The following is a 20,870-nucleotide window of genomic DNA, read 5'->3' as shown; positions in this document are numbered from 1 at the left end:
TATAAGACACCTATCCAGCGGTTTCACTAAAGACGCATATTTTTGAATATTTTATATATCATTTGTATTGGTGACTTATGTGCTTTGATATAACTAATTATTCTTATATGCCCTGGAATTATGTAATTTTTTTTTTTTTTTAAAGGCTCTTTTTAGGGTTTCTTACTTGTTTGTTACATGTGTCAAATATTTCATATAATAAAAAACATTTTTTATTATTTTTTGTATGGAACTCCATTTCTTGGTAAATTTTAGAACATGATCAGTAACACGGACGTCTTGGTGAAGTTCGTGTTCGGTGTACTTGCCCGAACAGTAAGTGTTCGGTATGGACGCTGAACTTTACTTTTCGGGTTCACCCATCTCTAGTTGGTACAGTGGTAGGGAAAGTATTCAGACCCCTTTAAATGTTTCACTCTTTGTTTCATTGCAGCCATTCGGTAAATTCAAAAAAAAATTTTTTTCCCATTAATGTACACTCTGCACCTCATCTTGACTGTAAAAAAACAAATGCAGAAATTTTTAAAAATTTATTAAAAAAAGAAAACAGAAATCACATGGTCAGAAGTATTCAGACGCTTTGCTCAGACACTTATATTTCAGTCACATGCTGTCCATTTCCTTGTGATCCTCCTTGAGATAGTTCTACTCCTTCATTGGAGTCCAGCTGTGTTTAATTAAACTGATAGGACTTGATTTGTAAAGACACACACTTGTCTATATAAAGGTACTGTCACACTAAGCGATATCGCTAGCAATATCGCTATAACTTGTGACGTTATAGCGATATTGCTAGCGACATCGCTGTGTCTGATACTTACCTACGACCCGCTCCCCCGCTGGTTATCGCTGATCGCGCGACAACGTCCTGGACTGTTTCTCGTCGTCAGCTTCCTGCTGGGCTTCCTGTGGAGAGACGAGCGACGAACGTGGAGCCGGGCGGGAGGACGTCAGGATCGCCTAATGTGACAGGTAAGTAGCGACCCCCGTCCCCAGCGATGTTGCTGGTGAGATCTGCCTGTGTAGCAGCTCACTAGCGACCACTTAGCGATGTACCAGCGATCCTGACCGCGTCATATCGCTGGTCGGGATCGCTGGTACATCGCTAAGTGTGACAGTACCTTAAGTCCTCACAGCTCATAGTGCATGTCAGACCAAATGAGAATCGTGAAGTCAAAGGAACTGGCCAAGGAGCTCAGAGACAAAATTGTGGCAAGGCACAGATCTGGCCAAGGTTACAAAAGAATTTCTGCTGTACACAAGGTTCCTAAGAGCACAGTGGCCTCCATAATCTTTAACCCCTCTCTGCCATTAGACGTATTATTCCGTCTATGTGACCTGGGACTTAATTCCCATGGACGGAATAGTATGTCATTGTCATGGTTTGGACAGTATTCTTGCCCTGCACTCACAGAGTTAAGTGTACGTGGCCTCTTTTTAGATCTAGGAGGGGTATTTATACTCACTCTTTACCAGGGTTCTCTGTCAGCTATACTGTTGTTCTGATTGTGTGTCTGACCCCCCTGGTGTGCGTATGCACTGCATTGCTTGTTTGCTTCCTGTGTATGACCCGGTCTGTCCCCTCACTCTTTACTCCATCTCTCGTTTTGGTATTATTGTCTTTTCCGGTTCTGACCTCCTGGCTTGGCTATCGTTACTCCGTTACAGTTTGTCCCTATTGTAGCGTCTATTGCCCGTTCTGGTTTTCTGATCTATTGCTACGTCCTGACTATCCATTCTGCCTAACCCTTTGGTACTGTCGTGCTATCTTGTGCTTTGACCCTGGCTTGATCTGGTTTCTGTCTCTGTCTGTGCCCCTTGGTAACATTGTCCTGTAGTTACCTTTCTAGGAGTTTTCCTCAGCTCCTAGCTCTCTGGAGTTTAGACCACGTCCTCAGCAGTCACATGCTTCAGGTCCTGTGAGCCTGGAGCATGCATCGTCACCACTGCTGCCCCATTCCACAGGTATCTTTGTGCACAGTTTTGTACTCAGGACACGCGTACTGGCTCAGTGAGCAGGTGCAGTGCGGTGTTCCTGACAGTCATTAGCGATTGGCCGCACACTCGGGGGGGTGTGCGGCTGATTGCGGCCGGGTGTCAGCTGATTCTCACAGCTGACACCCAGCACTAAGTGCCATGAGCGGTCACGGACTGCTCCCGATACTTTAACCCCTGAAACACTGCTATAAAACATGATCGTAGCGTTCCAGAGCTGGCAGAGGAGCTGACAGTCCCTCTGCCTTTGGATAGAAGACCCCGCTGTTATGAATGAGTCACCGTAGGAGGCAAAAACAGAAAAACTAGCTAAGTCCAGAAAACCAGAGAAGTTGGCAGCTATCGGATTGCAGACCCCTGAACCTAGCAACAACAACTAGCAGTAGCCGTGGGGGGTTCCTACGGTGCCCTAGACCCCTCGATCACAGCCGGAGAACTACATAGCCTAAAGACAGAAAGGGAAATCTAAACTGCCCCAGAGCAGACCCAAAGCAATAGGCAGCCCCCAACATATAATGACGGTGAAGCAAGATGAAAAAACACACAGATAGAAAGATAGGCTGAGCAAATGATGGAGCCCAAGCTAACTAAATAGGACAGAATAGAAAAGCTGCTGTCTGCAATCCGCCAAAACCCTCTCAAAAACAAGAGCCAACAGACTGATAGGGAAAAAAGCTCTGGAGACGCTAGGCTTCAAAAAGACTATATCAGTACTCAGGTATTATCTGAAGACAGAGCAAAAAGGAATTCAGCTCACCCAGCAGGGAAAGGTAGAAATCCAGAAAAACAAGGCAAAACAAAACCAAAACACAAATGCAAAAAGTAGAGCAGAAAACTTTGCTTTTGAGGAGCAGGAATCAGACTGGTCTCCAAGAATCCCTCAGAGTAATCACCCGCAAGGCAGAAGGGCGTCGGCTGCCTTATATCCAGTCAGCAATCCCAGTCACCCAGTCATCATCATTCTGCTCAGGTGCTTTGTAATCAGCCTCACTACCTTCCTTCACCAGAAGAGGGAGTTCATCAGACCTCAATGGTGAAGGGGAAAATGAACTCACAACAGTACCTCCCCCTTGAGGAGGGGTCACCGAACCCTCATCCACGCCACCAGGGCGATCAGGGTGAGCCCGATGAAAGGCACGCACCAATCTTTTGGCATGAATATCAGAGTCAGAGACCCAGAAATTATCCTCCTGACCATAACCCTTCCACTTAACCAAATACTGGAGTCTCCGTCTAGCCAGACGGGAATCCAGTATCTTCTCTACCTCATATTCCATGTTACCTTCAACTAATACAGGGTCTGGAGATGCCACCCCAGGAACAACTGGTTCAACAAACCTCTTCAACAAGGACTTATGAAACACATTATGAATTTTAAATGTGACAGGAAGAGCCAAACGAAAAGAGACCGGATTAATAATCTCCAAAATCTTGTAAGGTCCAATAAATCTAGGCTTAAACTTAGGAGAAGCCACCTTCATAGCGATATTTTTTGATGATAACCAAACCATATCACCAACCTTAAACTGGGGACCAATGGTCCTATGTCGGTTGGAAAACCGCTGGGCCTTTTCCTGGGAGAGAGAGAACTTATCCACCACTTGGTCCCAGATCTGGTGCATTCTCTCCACCACAGTGTTAACCCCTGGGCAGGCAGAGGGCTCCACCTGCCCTGAAGAAAATCGAGGATGAAACCCAAAGTTACAAAAAAAAGGTGACATCAAAGTGGCAGAACTAGCTCTATTATTTAAAGCAAATTTGGCCAAGGGCAAAAATGAAACCCAATCATCCTGATCAGCGGAAATAAAACATCTCAAATACGACTCCAAGGTCTGGTTTGTTCTCTCCGTCTGCCCATTGGTCTGAGGGTGAAAAGCAGAGGAGAAGGACAACTGAATTCCCAGCTTGGAACAGAAAGTCCTCCAAAATCTAGACACAAATTGAACTCCTCTGTCAGATACAATGTTCTCAGGAATCCCGTGCAAGCGACCCACCTGTTGCAAAAACAGGGGCACCAACTCAGAGGAAGATGGCAACTTAAGGAGTGGTACAAGATGAACCATCTTAGAGAACCTATCACAAATCACCCAAATAACAGTCATTCTCTGAGAGACAGGCATATCAGAGATGAAATCCATTGAAATATGGGTCCATGGCCTCCTGGGGACCGGCAAAGGCATCAACAACCCACTAGAGCGAGAACAAGGTTTAGACCGGGAGCAAGTCCCACAGGACTGCACAAAATTCCTGACATCACGAGACAAGGCGGGCCACCAAAAAGACCGACTCACCAGATCTCTAGTACCAAAAATACCTGGATGACCATCCAATGCAGAGCAATGAACTTCAGACATCACTCTCTTCTTCCACTGGTCAGGAACATACAACTTTCCACTGGGGCAACGCTCAGGCTTGTCCTCCTGGAACTCTTCCAGAGCACGTCTCAAATCGGGTGAGATGGCAGAAAGAACTACCCCTTCGCCTAAGATGGTAGCAGGCTTGGTCACCACAGGAGAATCAGCAAAGAAGCTCCTAGAGAGGGCGTCTGCCTTGACATTCTTAGTGCCAGGAAGAAAAGAGACCACAAAATCAAAACGTGTAAAAAACAAGGCCCACCTAGCCTGTCTAGGGTTCAAGCGTTTGGCCGACTCCAGGTAAATCAAATTCTTGTGGTCAGTGAGGACCACGACTTTGTGTTTAGCTCCCTCCAACCAATGTCTCCACTCCTCAAATGCCCATTTCATGGCTAACAGTTCCCGATTCCCCACATCATAGTTACGTTCAGATGGAGAGAACTTTCGGGAAAAGAAAGCACAGGGATTCATTTTAGATGTTACAGGATCCTTTTGGGACAAAACAGCTCCTGCACCAATCTCAGAAGCGTCCACCTCTACCTGGAACGGGAGTGAGACATCAGGTTGCCGCAAAACCGGGGCAGAAGTGAATCTTCGTTTCAGCTCCTGAAAGGAAGAAACAGCCTCCGGAGACCAATTCAACACATCAGCACCCTTTTTAGTCGGATCGTCAATGGCTTGGCAATACTAGAAAATTTTGCTATAAATTTCCGATAAAAATTAGCAAAACCCAAAAACTTCTGGAGGGCCTTCAAAGAAGTGGGCTGAACCCAATCATAAATGACCTGTACCTTGGCCGGGTCCATTTCAGTAGTTGACGGAGACAAAATAAATCCCAAAAATGAAATCCTCTGTACCCCAAAAAGGCATTTCGATCCTTTGACATACAGGGAATTCTCCCTCAAGATCCGGAACACAGTCCGAACATGTTCCACATGAGAATCCTAATCCTTGGAGAAGATCAAAATATCATCCAGATAGATAATCAAAAATGTATCCACAAAGTCTCGGAAAATGTCGTTCATGAAGCACTGGAAGACAGAAGGGGCATTAGTGAGCCCAAAAGGCATCACCAGGTACTCAAAATGTCCCTCCGGAGTATTAAAGGCCGTCATCCATTCATCCCCATGCTTAATGCGAATAAGATTATACGCCCCCTGAGGTCAAGCTTGGTAAACCAGCAAGCACCATTAACTCTGGAGAATAGATCCGATATCAGGGGTAACGGATACTGATATTTAATAGTAATTTTGTTGAGGGCACGATAATCAATACAAGGCCTTAATGAACCATCCTTTTTGGCCACGAAAAAAAAACGGCACCTAAGGGTGAAGAGGATGGTCTAATATGACCCTTCTCCAACGCCTCCTTAACCCCTTCACCCCCAAGGGTGGTTTGCACGTTCATGACCGGGCCAATTTTTACAATTCTGACCACTGTACCTTTATGAGGTCATAACTCTGGAACGCTTCCATGGATCCCGGTGATTCTGACATTTTCTCGTGACATATTGTACTTCATGTTAGTGGTAAAATTTTGTTCAAATAACTTGTGTTTATTTGTGAGAAAAACGGAAATTTGGCGAAAATTTTGAAAATTTCGCAATTTTCCAACTTTGAATTTTTATGCCCTTAAATCACAGAGATACGGCACACAAAAAACTTGATAACTAACATTTCCCACATGTTTACTTTACATCAGCACAATTTTGGAACCAAAATTTTTTTTTGTTAGGAAGTTATAAGGGTTAAAAGTTGACCAGCGATTTCTCATTTTTCCAACACCATTTTATTTTTAGGACCACATCACATTTGAAGCCACTTTGAGGGGTCTATATGATAGAAAATACCCAAAAGTGACACCATTCTAAAAACTGCACCCCTTAAGGTGCTCAAAACCACATTCAAGAAGTTTATTAACCCTTTAGGTGCGTCACAGGAATTTTTTTGAATATTTAAAAAAAAATGAACATCTAACTTTTTTTCATAAAAAAAATACTTCAGGTTCAATTTTTTTTATTTTACCAAGGGTAACAGGAGAAATTGGACTGCAAAAGTTATTGTGCAATTTGTCCTGAGTACGCAGATACCTGACATGTGGGGGGGAACGACTGTTTCGGCGCATGGCAGAGCTCAGAATGGAAGGAGCGCCGTTTGACTTCTTCAATGCAAAATTGGCTGGAATTCAGATTGGACGCCATGTCACGTTTGGAGAGTCCCTGATGTACCTAAACAGTGGAAACCCCCTACAAGTGACCCCATTTTGGAAACTAGACCCCCCAAGGAACTTATCTAGATATGTGGTGAGAACTTTGAACCCACAAGGGCTTTACAAAAGTTTATAACGTACAGCGGTACAATTAAAAAATCATATTTTTTCCACAAAAATGATCTTTTCACCCCAATTTTTATTTTCCCAAGGGTAACAGGACCCTAAAAGTTATTCTGCAATTTGTCCTGAGTACGCTGATACCCCACATGTGGGGGTAAACCACTATTTGGGCGCATGGCAGAGCTCGGAAGGGAAGCAGCGCCATTTGACGTTTTTGGCTGGAATTGAGATCGGACACCATGTCGCGTTTGGAAAACCCCTGATGTACCAAAACAGTGGAAACCCCCCACAAATGACACCATTTTGGAAACTAGACCCCCTAAGGAACTTATCTAGATGTGTGGTGAGCACTTTGACCCCCCCAGTGCTTCACAGAAGTTTATAACGCCCGGGCGTGAAAATAAAAAATTCGTATTTTTTCCACAAACATGATCTTTTAGTCACCATTTTTTTATTTTCCCAAGGGTACCAGGAGAAATTGGACCCCAAAAGTTGTTGTCCAATTTGTCCTGAGTATGCTGATACCCCATATGTGGGAGAAAACTACTGTATGGGCACACGTCGGGGCTCGGAAGGGAAGTAGTGACGTTTTGGAATGCAGACTTTGATGGAATGGTCTGCGGGTGTCATGTTGACTTTGGAGAGCCCCTAATGTACCTAAACAGTGGAAACCCCCCACAAATGACACCATTTTGTAAACTAGACCCCCCAAGGAACTTATCTAGATGTGTGGTGAGCACTTTGAACCCCCCAGTGCTTCACAGAAGTTTATAACGCCCGGGCGTGAAAATAAAAAATTCGTATTTTTTCCACAAACATGATCTTTTAGTCACCATTTTTTTATTTTCCCAAGGGTACCAGGAGAAATTGGACCTTAAAAGTTGTTGTCCAATTTGTCCTGAGTATGCTGATACCCCATATGTGGGAGAAAACTACTGTATGGGCACACGTCGGGGCTCGGAAGGGAAGTAGTGACGTTTTGGAATGCAGACTTTGATGGAATGGTCTGCGGGTGTCATGTTGCCTTTGGAGAGCCCCTAATGTACCTAAACTATTGAAACTCCCCACAAGTGACCCCATTTTGGACACTAGACCCCCCACGGAACTTATCTAGATGTGTGGTGAGCACTTTGAACCCCCAAGTGCTTCACAGAAGTTTATAACACTCGGACGTGAGATTAAAAAAATCATTTTTTTCCACAAAAATGATATTTTTGCCCCCAATTTTTTATTTTCCTAAGGGTAACAGGAGAAATTGGACCCCAAAAATTGTTTTGCAATTTGTCCTGAGTAGGCTGATACCCTACATGTGGGGGTAAAACACTGTTTGGGCGCATGGCAGAGCTTGGAAGGGAAGGAGCACCATTTGACTTTTTCAACTCAGAATTGGCTGGAATTGAGATCAGACGCCATGTTGCATTTGGAGAGCCCCTGATGTGCCCAAACAGTGGAAACCCCCAATTCTAACTCCAACCCGAACCCCAACATGCCCCTAGCCCTAACCCTAGCCCTAACCCTAGCCCTAACCCTAACCCTAGCCCTAACCCTAGCACTAACCCTAGCCCTAACCCTAATGGAAAAATGGAAATAAATACATTTTTTTTATTTTATTATTTTTCCCTAACTAAGGGGGTGATAACGGGGTGTTTGATTTACTATTTATGGCGGTTTTTATTTTTGGCAGCTGTCGCACGCTAAAAGACGCTTTTTATTGTAAAAATAGTTTTTGCATCACCACATATTTAGAGCTATAATTTTTCCGTATTTTGACCCACCGGGTCATGTGAGGTCTTATTTTTTGCGGGACGAGTTGACGTTTTTATTGGTACCATTTTCGGGCACGTGAAATTTTTTGATCGCTTTTTATTCCGATTTTTGGGACGCAGAATGAAGAAAAACCAGCGTTTCATGAATTTCTTTTGGGGGGGTGCGTTTACACCGTTCCGCGTGCGGTAAAATTGATAAAGCGGTTTTATTATTCGGGTCAGTACGGTTACAGCGATACCTCATTTAGGTAGTTTTTTTATGTTTTTGTCGGTTTTATGCAATGAAAACTATTTTATATAAAAAATAATTATTTTTGCATCGCTTTATTCTGCGAGCTATAACTTTTTTATTTTTTCGCTGATGATGCTGTTTGGCGGCTCGTTTTTTGTGGGACAAGATGACGTTTTCAGCGGTACCATGGATATTTATATGCGTCTTTTTGATCGCGCGTTATTACACTTTTTGTTTGGCAGTATGATAATAAATCATTATTTTTTGCTTCGTTTTTTATATTTATTTTTTAAGTGGTTCGCTAAAGGGGTTAACTAATGGGACAGTTTTATAGGGCGGATCGTTACGGACGCGGCGATACCTAATATGTGTACTTTTATTGTTTTGTTTTTTTTATTATTTCCAAAAAATGGATTTATTGGGGGAATTTTTTTTTTTTTTTTTTCTAATTTATTTGGCGATTTTTTTTTTTAATTATTTTTACACTTTTTTTCTTTTTTTTTTTTTACTTTATTAAATAGTCCCAGGTGGGACATCACTGTCCTGTGACAGATCGCTGATCTGTCACATCACAGATCACTGTGACAGATCAGCGATCTGATACAGGCACTGCAGAAGGCTTCCTCATGCCTGCGCTTTGCAGTAACTGAGGAAGCCAGCTTCCTCAGGCCCCCGAAGGCCCCCGTCGCCATCTTGGATTCGGGGGCCTGGAGGAAAGGAGTCCCCCGCAGCAGCGCTGCACATTGCGCTGCCGTGGGGGGCTCAGGGAAGCACGGAGGGAGCCCCCTCCCTGCCGATGCTTCCCTTTAACTCCCGGTACACCGCGATCATGTTTGATCGCGGTGTGCAAGGGGTTAACGTGTCGGGGGCGGTCCGTGACCGCCCCTGACACATTGTGCCGGGTGTCAGCTGGGATAATCAGCTGACACCCGGCCGCGATCAGCGGCGCTCACCACGTGGGTGCCGCTGATCGCGCCCGACGTACTATCCCGTCCATGGGCATAGGGGCCCAGGTCCCATGGACGGGATATACCGTCGGATGTCAGGAAGGGGTTAATATAGGATCGCATAGCCTCGTGCTCGAGTACAGATAAATTGAAGAGCCGACCCTTAGGAAATTTACACCCCGGGCTCAGTTCAATTGCACAGTCATAACTCCTATGAGGAGGCAAAGACGCAGACTCATTCTCACTAAATACATCATAAAAGTCCGCCAAATAGTCAGGAACATCATGCGACTGAGGAGATGTGGAAAACACCGGAGCCTCACTAAGGGCACACCGACAACCCCAACTCACCACAGACACAGATTTCCAATCCAAAACTGGATTATGAATTTGCAACCAGGGAAACCCCAGAACAATGGTATCATGCAATTTATGCAACACCAAAAATCTGCAATTTTCTTGATGGTCTGGGGCGACCCGCATTACCACCTGGATCCAAAACTGAGGTTTATTTTTCGCCAAAGGAGTAGCATCAATCCCCCTCAAAGGGATAGGCGTCCGCAGAGGTGTCATCGGAAATCCACAACGTTTAGCAAAATCCAAGTCCATTAGATTCAGGGCTGCTCCCGAATCCACAAAAGCCTTGGCCGAAAATGTGGACAGGGAGCAGATCAGAGTAATTGCCAGAAGAAACTTAGGTTGAACACCACCCACAGAAAATGTGTGTGTGCAAAACGTTTCTCTCGTTTAGGACAGACAGAAACAATATGCGAGGCATCTCCACAAAAAAAACACAGCTTATTACGCCTTCTGAACTCCTGACGTTGCTCCCTGGACAAAACTCTATCACATTGCATAGGTTCAGACACTTGTTCAACAGGTGGCAACACCTCTCGTGCAGTCCTGCGTTCACGTAAACGCCGATCAACCTGAATGGCTGATGACATAGAATCGTCAAGACCAGAGGGAACAGGAAATCCCACCATAGTATCTTTTACGGCTTCTGACAAACCCTTCCGAAAGAGAGCTGCCAAGGCATTATCATTCCAGGTAGTAAGGACTGCCCACTTTCGGAATTTTTGACAGTACAATTCTGCAGAATCTCGACCCTGGCTCAATGCCAACAGGGTCTTTTCAGCCTCAATAGCATTAGGTTCGTCATACAACAACCCCAAGGCTTGAAAAAATGCGTTCACATTAGTCAGAATAGGATCATCTGGTTTCAAAGAAAACGCCCAATCCTGGGGATCGCCACGCAGCAAAGAGATGACAATTTTAACCTGCTGCGCGGAGCTCCCTGACGAGTTAGGCTTCAAGGCAAAAAATAATTTACAATTATTTTTGAAATTCAAAAATTTAGACCGATCCCCGAAAAACACATCAGGAGTAGGGATCTTTGGTTCAGCAGCATGTGAATGAGCAAGGTAGGTGGAAATTCCCCGCACTTCCGCAGCGAGCTGCTCCACATGATCAGACAATTGCTTTATCTCACATGAGAGGAAAAAAAAATTCCCCCCTACGGCCTCAGAGATTTAGAGGAAAAAATATACACACTTTTTTTTTTTTTTTTTTTTTTTTTACAATTCTTTCCTGCTATTGAGTACCCTAGGATCTGCGGTATGGCGGGTGATTCTGTTATGAATGAGTCACCGTACGAGGCAAAAATAGAAAAACTAGCTAAGTTCAGAAAACCAGAGAAGTTGGCAGCTATCAGATTGCAGACCCCTGAACCTAACAACAACAACTAGCAGTAGCCGTGGGGGGTTCCTCGATCACAGCCGGAGAACTACATAGCCTAAAGACAGAAAGGGAAATCTAAACTGCCCCAGAGCAGACCCCAAAGCAATAGGCAGCCCCCAACATATAATGACGGTAAAGCAAGATGAAAAAACACACAGATAGAAAGATAGGCTGAGCAAATGATGGGGCCAAGCTAACTAAATAGGACAGAATAGAAAAGCTGCTGTCTGCAATCCGCCAAAACCCTCTCAAAAACAAGAGCCAACAGACTGATAGGGATAAAAGCCCTGAAGACGCTAGGCTTCAAAAAGACTATATCAGTACTCAGGTATTATCTGAAGACAGAGCAAAAAGGAATTCAGCTCACCCAGCAGGGAAAGGCAGAAATCCAGAAAAACAAGGCAAAACAAAACCAAAACACAAATGCAAAAAGTAGAGCAGAAAACTTAGCTTTTGAGGAGCAGGAATCAGACTGGTCTCCAAGAATCCCTCAGAGTAATCACCCGCAAGGCAGAAGGGCGTCGGCTGCCTTATATCCAGTCAGCAATCCCAGTCACCCAGTCATCATCATTCAGCTCAGGTGCTTTGTAATCAGCCTCACTACCTTCCTTCACCAGAAGGGGGAGTTCATCAGACCTCAATGGTGAAGGGGAAAATGAACTCATAACACCCCGCGGCGTGACGTGGGGTCCCAATCGCTGCCATGGAGACCCGATGTTGGGTCTCCAGAGCTGAGAGACTTCCTGTCATGCGCACTGATGACCAGGAAGTCTCTCAGGTCAGTGTGCACAGAGTGCAGCGCTGACAGCTTCTATAGCATGCAGATCTGCATACTATAGAAGCGATCAGCCTGCACAAAATGAGTTTCCCATAGTAGGACAAAATGTAAAAGATAAAATGAAGTAAAAAATTAAATGTAAAAATGTTAAAAAAATAATAAAAATCAATATTTATTCCATCAATAAATAAATATTTAAATAAAAACATCTAAACAATTAAAGTACACATATTTAGTATTGTTGCATCCGTAACGACCCGACCTATAAAACTGCCCCATTAGTTAACCCCTTTAATGAACACCATAAAAAAGGCAAAAAAACAATTCTTTATCATCATACCGCCAAACAAAAAGTGGAATAACACGCGATCAGAAAGACAGATATAAATAAACATGGTACCATTGAAAACGTCATCTTGTCCTGCAGAAAACAGGCCCCCATCCAGCGCCATCAGCGAAAGAATAAAAAAGTTATAGCTCTCAGAAAAAAGCGATGCAAAAATATTTATTTTTTATATAAAAGTTTTTATTGTATAAAAGCGCCAAAACATAAAAAAAAATATAAATGGGGCTATCGTTGTCATCGTACTGACCCAAACAACAAAACTGCCTTATCAATTTTACCACACGCGGAATGGTATAAACGCCCCCCCCCCCCCCAAAAAAAAAAAGAAATTCATGAATTGATGGTTTTTGTTCATTCTGCCTCCTGAGAATCGGAATAAAGAGCGATAAAGTCATGTGCCCGAAAATGGTACCAATAAAAACGTCAACTCGTCACGCAAAAAGCTAGACCTCACATGACTCTGTGGGCCAAAATATGGAAAAATTATAGCTCTCAAAATGTGATGATGCAAAAACTTTTTTTGCATTGAAAAGCGTCTTTTAGTGTGTTGACAGCTGTAAATCAAACCCCCCTTTATCACCCCCTTAGTTAGGGAATAATAAAATGTATTTTTTCCATTTTCCCATTAGAGTTAGGGTTGGGGCTAAAGTTAGGGTTAGGGTGTTAGGGTTGGAGTTAGGGTTTGGATTATGGTTACGGTTGGGCTTAGGGTTGTGGTGGGTTAGGGTTGGGATTAGGGGTAGGGGTGTGTTGGGGTTAGGGTTGTGGTTGGGGTTAGGGTTGAGTTTAGGGTTATGGTAAAGGACTTGGAGGTAAAGGGGTTAAATGGAAAAAGTTTGGGACCACCAGAAGTTTTCCTAGATCTGGCTGTCCAGCCAAACTGAGCAATTGTGGGAGAAGAGCCTTGGTGAGAGAGGTAAAGAAGAACCTCACTGTAGCTGAGCTCCTCAGATGCAGTAGGGAGATGGGAGAAAGTTTCACAAACTCAACTATCACTGCACCCCTTACACAAGTCGGGCCTTTATAGCAGAGTGGCCTGACGGAAGTCTCTCCTCAGTGCCAGACATGAAAGCCCTCATAGAGTTTGCTAAAAAAAACACATGAAGGACTCCCAGACTTTGAGAAATAAGATTCTCTGGTCTGATGACAAATATTTGGTGATAATTCTAAGCGGTATGTGTGGAGAAAACCAAGCACTGCTCATCACCTGCCCAGTACAATCCCAACAGTGAAACATGGTGGTGGCAGCATCATTCTATGGGGGTGTTTTTCAGCTGCAGGGACAGAACGACTAGTTGCAATTGAAGGAAACATGAATGTGACCAAGTACAGAGATAATTGTAACAATTATGTAGGTATTAAGGAATCTGATGGCGTGGGATAAAACCAGTCTGAGAACAAAGCTGCAGCAAAAAGATGTATTTAAATAAAACAGGAATGCAAACAGTACTAACACAGATATTCCTGCAATTGTAACGAGGTGCTCAGCACAATATGGTTGACTGAAAAGCATATAGAACTAACACAGATATTCCTGCAATTGTAACGAGATGCTCAGCACAATATAGTAAATGACAGTAAACTGAATAGCGGGACGCGACCGCTAATATGAAAAATTCCAGCAAGGATATGACGCAGGAGTTCCGCGAGACACTTAAACGAGGAAATCCATTAAAGATATCAGTGGGTGTGCATACAGTGCTTATACGTGGTTATCCAGCAAGGGGGTAGTGGAAATGCAAACAGTACTTAATCAAGGAATTCCAGCAATAACTTGATCACACATGGGTACGGCACTTGTTTGTGGGAGTCCAATAAAAGAGTAGACGGGGGAAGGTCTCTAAAGGTACCTTTAATGGCTGACAAGTCCTGCACCACAGCCCAACAGACGTAGTCCAGAAGATATTAAGTTACACTTCTTACTGACCGCAGCAGCTTCTGAGGCGAGAGGCAGCACCTAAGTATTCTGGCCAAAAGGCAACCCGGGTCAGGATCCAGGAGCACACAGAAAATGGAAGGCAGCTGAACTAGGCGATGCAGACCTCCGAGTAACGAGCAGCAGTAGCAGGGACTTCAGCACAACGGACATGAGCTCTGGAGCCAACAGCACAAAATACTCAGGCAAGGAGGAACACACGACCCGGACTTAAATAACAGGACAGACTGGAAGATCCATGACAGGGTGAGATACAAGACTCCATCTAGGATAAGGGCAAACAGGCACAAAGGAAAGTCCATTATCCTTACAATAATTATATCAACCAATGATCCAAAAAATATCATGTGCTTATATTCTATACATATATCCCATCTGTTATACTATAAACCCAACATAGGGAGTGAACAGAAAAAGAACAAATCAAAAAAAGTACTTTATAAATGGGTATTATTTATAATTATCAATTTTAAACAACAATGGAGTAAAAAACAAAAACTACTGACCTCAAATGTGAGAGACACTTGGGGGCTACATACTCCTTTAAAAACAATGCTAAGTGCAATATGGGACCAATCTATTGTGAGAAACAGTCTAAAATGCTGAAGGCACAATTGTATCATGGAAACGATCCCCATATAATGTACTGACTCTCGGTACAACAATAAGGACTCCAGTCAATGAACCTACAGCTAAAAACCAAAGTAATTATAAACTATCCAAAAGTATTTACTATGTGTGTGGAGTATGTGCCGTGTCCCTCCACATGAATGCATGTTTCGTCTACACTTCTCCAAGTGTCTCTCACATCTGAGGTCACTAGTTTTTGTATTTTACTCCATTGTTGTTTAAAATTGATAATTGAATAAAATATCTATTTTATAAAGTACTTTTTTTGATTTGTGCTTTTTCTGTTCACTCCCTTCATATGTTGGGTTTATATTGAAACAGACGGGATTCAAGTACAGAGATATCCTAGATGAAAACCTCTTCCAGAGTGCTCTGAACCTCAGACTTGGCCGAAGGTTCACCTTCCAACAAGACGATGACCCTAAGCACACAGCTAAAATAACAAAGGAGTGGTTTCAGAACAACTTTGTGACCATTCTTGACTGGCCCAGCCAGAGCCCTGACCTAAACCCAATTGAGCATCTCTGGGGAGACCTGAAAATGGCTGTCAACCAAAGTTCACCATCCAACCTGATGGAACTGGAGAGGATTTGCAAGTAAGAATGGCAGAGGATCCCCAAATCCAGGTGTGAAAAACTTGTTGCATCATTCCCAAGAAGACTCATGGCTGTACTAGCTCAACAGGGTATTTTTACTCAATACTGAGAAAAGGGTCTGAATAGTTATGACCATGTGATATTTCAGTTTTTCTTTTTTAATAAATTAGCAGAAGTTTCTGCATTTCTGTTTTTTTCAGTCAAGATGGGGTGCAGAGTGTACATTTAATGAGAAAAAAGAAATTTTTTTTTTTAATTTACCAAATGGCGGCAAGGAAACAAAGAGTGAAAAATTTAAAGGGGTCTGAATACTTTCCGTACCCACTCTATATCTGCTGTAAAGATCGGTGTCTTTTCTAAAAATTCGTTTCTGGCAGATTTGATTTAGTCCGATTCAAAAGTGCCCCAATTGCCGTGAGAAGACCTCTGTTATGCTCTCAGGCCTCTCAAGACCCCAAAGCGTAATAAAAAAATAGGAATACATTATACTCGCCCGTCCTTATTATGCCATCACCATAGTTCTCTGATTGTCCATGACATGCATCCGTCTCTCTTTTCTGATGCTGAGGCTAGTGATTGGCCTCATACGGTCACTTGTAGGGCCTGCCACTGGATCAGCGTCAGAAGAACTGTTAGGAGAAATGTGAACAGATCTTTTATTTTGTTATATCAGCAGTACTTTGAAGAAGCTTTTAGCCCTTTCCAGATGTTCTGTAATGTTCTACTACCTTTTTTTTTTTTTTTTCTCTTTTAATATGAGATAAAAGGAACACAAAGCATAGTCTCAGTTATTACTACATTTTCAAGGAATAGAAGTTTTGAAATACTCATAGTTTCCATCTATGCCAATTTCATATTCTTAACCCATTCCTGCCTATGGAAGTTACTTTAAAAAGAAATACTCCTTCTTAAAAGCCACAATAAGCCCATCATTAATGTGTGAACTTCAAGTGTTTGTGACTATTGTCTTTAAAAATCTACCTATGGCTGAAGATGTTGGTGCAGGGGACAGTGATTGTTAGGCCTGTTTCACACTTCAGTTTTTTTCCATCAGTCAAGATCCGTCGTTTTCCTAAAAAAACGGATCCGCCATTTTGTTTGGCGGATCCGTTTTTTTTCCCATTGACTTGCATTACTGGCGGATCTTGACGGATGGCCATCCGTCGGATCCGTTTTTTTGCGGATCCGCCAATTTTTTTGCGTCCGCCGACATACCCGGACGGAGCTTGTAACGTTTTTTTTGGCTGAAGGATCCGCATTTTTGTTCTGCGCATGCCCGGAGGATCTCTCTCTCTCTCTCTCTCTCTCTCTCTCTCTCTCTCCAGCGGTTCCTTTAAAATTCTTCAGCCAACGGATCCGTCAAAAAAACGGTCCGCTGGCATCCGTTAACTTCAGTTACCAACGGATCCGCTTTCCGCCATTTTGGCGGATTTTAACTGACAAGAAAAAACTGAAGTGTGAAACAGGCCTTAGTCTCATCATTTTACAGTATGCAGTAAATCATGATAACGGCTACAAATCATCTTTGAGACCTAATTAATTACTTATAATATGTAGTTGCAGTCGAAATTATTCACCCCATTGCAAATTTGTATAAGTAAAATTTACACGTTTTGTTCTGTTTGCAGTGAAAGAGTTGATCAAGAATAATTTAGGTAGCTCAACACAACTGATGGAACAAGTGGTTATCCCAAGGTCATCACAAAATGCCACATTTAATTATCAATGCGCTCTTAGAATTATTCTTCCCTTTAATAACAGTAGTTTTTAGTGCTTGGAAAAAAAAAAACACACAAATTGAGCTGGAGTTTGATTTGGTCTACATGCAACATAGTATCGCTTGTTCACATTAGCCATTAAACAGATAAAACCTACAAGAAATAAAATGAGCATAAACCAAGCTGTAACTAATTAAGTAAAATTCAAAAGTGCATTTAAATAACATGGTTTTAGTAATACTGTTTTTATTTTCAATGATTTTTAGTATTTTTTTTTTTTATAATATAACATGATAATATTCAAAGGGATAAAGAATAAAGACAAAAAGTGTGGGAAAAGGTTAAGGGTATATAAAGGGAAAGGAACTTATATTTTAATAGGGAATATGGGAAGTTTGGGAAAGGCATGAAAAAAAGTAAAAAGAGAGGTACATACAGACTAAGAAAATGAGCGAGAAAGAGGAAAAAAAGCAGTACAAAGTCAAGCAATAACAAAAAATCCCTATAAAGATTGGGAAGAAAGGAAACAAGTGTACATAATATTATCCTAGCCTGAAAAATACAGTAGTAACAATAGTAATAATATGTAATAGTCTTTGTAATTAAAGTGTTTTGTACCTAAAAGGAAATAAACAGGTTAGCACTAAAAGAAAATATAGTTAGGGTCTTATTAGTTGCTTCACATGTATCCTTATTGGGGTCAAGTTATTGCACTTGACCTGTTGGGGATAAAGGTTTGGTTCAAGACAAGATATTATTATTCCTTGATAATAGGTTTAGTGCCAGACGTTTTGTTCTTTTGAAGTGAAACAAGTGTTGTAATCTATTCCAAGACAGTGGTCATCAATTTGTAACACTGCAACTCCAGTAAAAGCAGAGGTCTCTCTAAAATGGTTGTAGCTTCTTAATTGTAAGGTTTGAAGGGGAAACCATAATTTAGTAACACTGTTTTGATTAAAAAAAAAAAAAAGCATAAGCCATCCTACCATCGGCAAGGTGACCCTATTCGGAACGTTTTTATTCTGTCTAGTATTAAAACCTTACCATGTGTCAGAAGTAACCTTTGTGAATTAGGGCAGACCTATGACTGGGCCTCCACCTCAATCTTGCGAAGTTTAATACAGTGGGGAAAATAAGTATTTGATTTTGCAAGTTTTCACACCTACAATGAATGGAGATACAACTGTTTGAGACAGAATCTAAAAATAAAAGCAAAAATCACATTGCATGATTTTTAAATAATAAAATTGCATTTTATTGAACGAAAAAAGTATTTGATCACCTGCCAACCAGGAAGAATTCTGGCCCTCACTGACCTGTTAGTTTTTCTTTGAGAAACCCTCCTACTCTGCACTCATTGCCTGTATTAATTATACCTGTTTGAAATCGTTGCCTGTATAAAAGACATCTGTCCACACACTGAATCAATCACACTCCAACCTCTCCACCATGGTCAAGATGAAAAAGATATCTAAGGACATGAGGGACAAAGTTAACTGCACAAGGCTGGGATGGGTTACAGGACAATAGGCATGCAGCTTGGTTAGAAGGCAACAACTGTTGGCACAATTATTAGAAAATTGAAGAAGCACAAGATGACTGTGACTCTTCTTTGATGTGTGGCTCCATGCAACATCTCGCCTTGTGAAGTAAGGATATTTCTGAGAAAGGACCTGAATCAGCCCAGAACTAAACGAGAGGACCTGATCCTGATCAATGACTTGAAGAGAGCTGGGACCACAGTCTCAAACATTAATATTAGTAACACACTACTCCATCAAGGATTAAAATCCTGCAGGGCAAGCCAAGTCAAGGCCGTTTTAAGTTCACCAGTGACCATCTAGATGATCCAGAGGAGGCATGGGAGAAGGTCATGTGGTCAGACGAGATCAAAATAGAACTTTTTGGTATCAACTCCACTTGCTGTGTTTGGAGATAAGACAAGGATGAGTACAACCCTAAGTACACCGTTCCGACCGTGAATCATGGTGGGGGAAACATCCAATTTTGGGGGTGCTTTTCTACAAAGTGGACAGGATGACTGCACCACATTGAAGGGAGGGTGGTTAGGGTCATGTATCACTAGATTTTGGCCAACAACCTCATTTCCTCAATAAAAGCATTGAAGATGGGTCTTCCAGCCTGACAATGACCCGAAACGTGCAGCCAGGGTAACTAAGGAGTTGCTCCATAAGAAGCATTTCAAGGTCCTGGAGTGGCCTAAACAGTATCCAGACTTGAGCCCAATAGAAAATCTTTGGAGGGAGCTGAAGCTCAATGTTGCACAGCGACAGTCCCGAAACCTGAAAGATCTGGAGAAGATCTGTATGGAGGAGTGGGCCAAAATCTCTGCTGCAGTGTGTGCAAACTTTGTTCAAGAACTACAGGAAAAATCTTACCGCTGTAATTGAAAACAAAGGTTTTTGTACTAAATATTAAATTCTGCTATTCTATTGTATCAAATACTTATTTCATGCTATAAAATTCAAATTAATTATGTTAAAATCATCAATGTGATTTTCAGGATTTTTTTTGAAGTTTTTGTCTCTTACAGTTGAAGTTTACCTACAATAAAAATTACAGATCTCTCCAACCTTTGTAGGTGGGAAAACTTGCAAAATCGACAGTGTATCAAATACTTATTTTCCCCATTGTATTGGACTGTGTAGGACCATCCCGAATAGGGTCGCCTTGCTTATGGTGAAATGGATTTTATGCTTTTTTTTAATCAAAAACATTGTTACTACGTATATAGTTATAGCAGCGTTTATGCTCCTTTTGTTTCTTAAAGGTTTTGTCTGTCATTAGTGCTTAGTAGCTCACCTTTTTGCTGTTATGACCTGCTTCATACTTGATGCATAGCCATAAATCAGTATCTGGCAGCGACCCTGAGAAACCTCAGGCCATTCCTCCACGATATCCGTTTCACTAATATTCTTAGATTTGTATGTTGCAACCGCTTTCTTCCAATCCCATCAAAGATTTTCTATGGCTATCAATTCAAGTGTGACAGCCACTCTAGAATCTTCCAGGACTTCATTGAAAACCAAGCCTTGGTGAACCAAGGATCATTACTCCTTTTGGAAGGTCTAACAATACTTAAGCTTTAGCTTCCTCACAGAAGGCTTGATGCTTTTTTCTAGGATTTCCTGATTTGATTTTAATTGAATCCTTCTTGCCCTAAACATGCTGAAGTGTTCCTTTGCCATAGGAAGCAAAGCAGCCTCTGATCAACACTGAGCCACCACCATACTTTATTGTAGGCAGGGTGTTCTTCAGCCTCTGCACATACCACCGATCCATAGGTCCGAAAAGCTTCTATTTTGTTTCATCACGCCACAGAAGAGCATCCCAAAACTTCTGCGTCTTATTTATGTTTTCGAGTGTATTGCAGTTGACTTCTACTTTTGGATCACAGGTGTACAACATGGCATTCAGGCATAGAGACCTTCACTGTCTAATATGCACCTTAATTTGCAAACTGAAACCTTGGTACCTGTT

At 42.2% G+C, this 20,870-nt stretch overlaps 1 protein-coding gene across 3 annotated transcripts in view; it reads left to right on the top strand.

Annotated features, from left to right (window-relative positions):
- The window catches only part of CEP290 (centrosomal protein 290), a 378,885-nt gene that overhangs the window by 163,070 nt on the left and 194,945 nt on the right, over window positions 1–20,870 (top strand). The gene's annotated exons all lie outside the window — the stretch shown is intronic.

The sequence above is a fragment of the Dendrobates tinctorius genome, unplaced genomic scaffold (assembly GCF_039654945.1).
Source record: "Dendrobates tinctorius isolate UK_male_01 unplaced genomic scaffold, ASM3965494v1 ptg000241l, whole genome shotgun sequence".
NCBI classification, from domain to species: Eukaryota; Metazoa; Chordata; class Amphibia; order Anura; family Dendrobatidae; genus Dendrobates; species Dendrobates tinctorius.
Note: the sequence above shows the minus strand (reverse complement) of the source record. Positions and strands in the feature narration are given on the sequence as shown.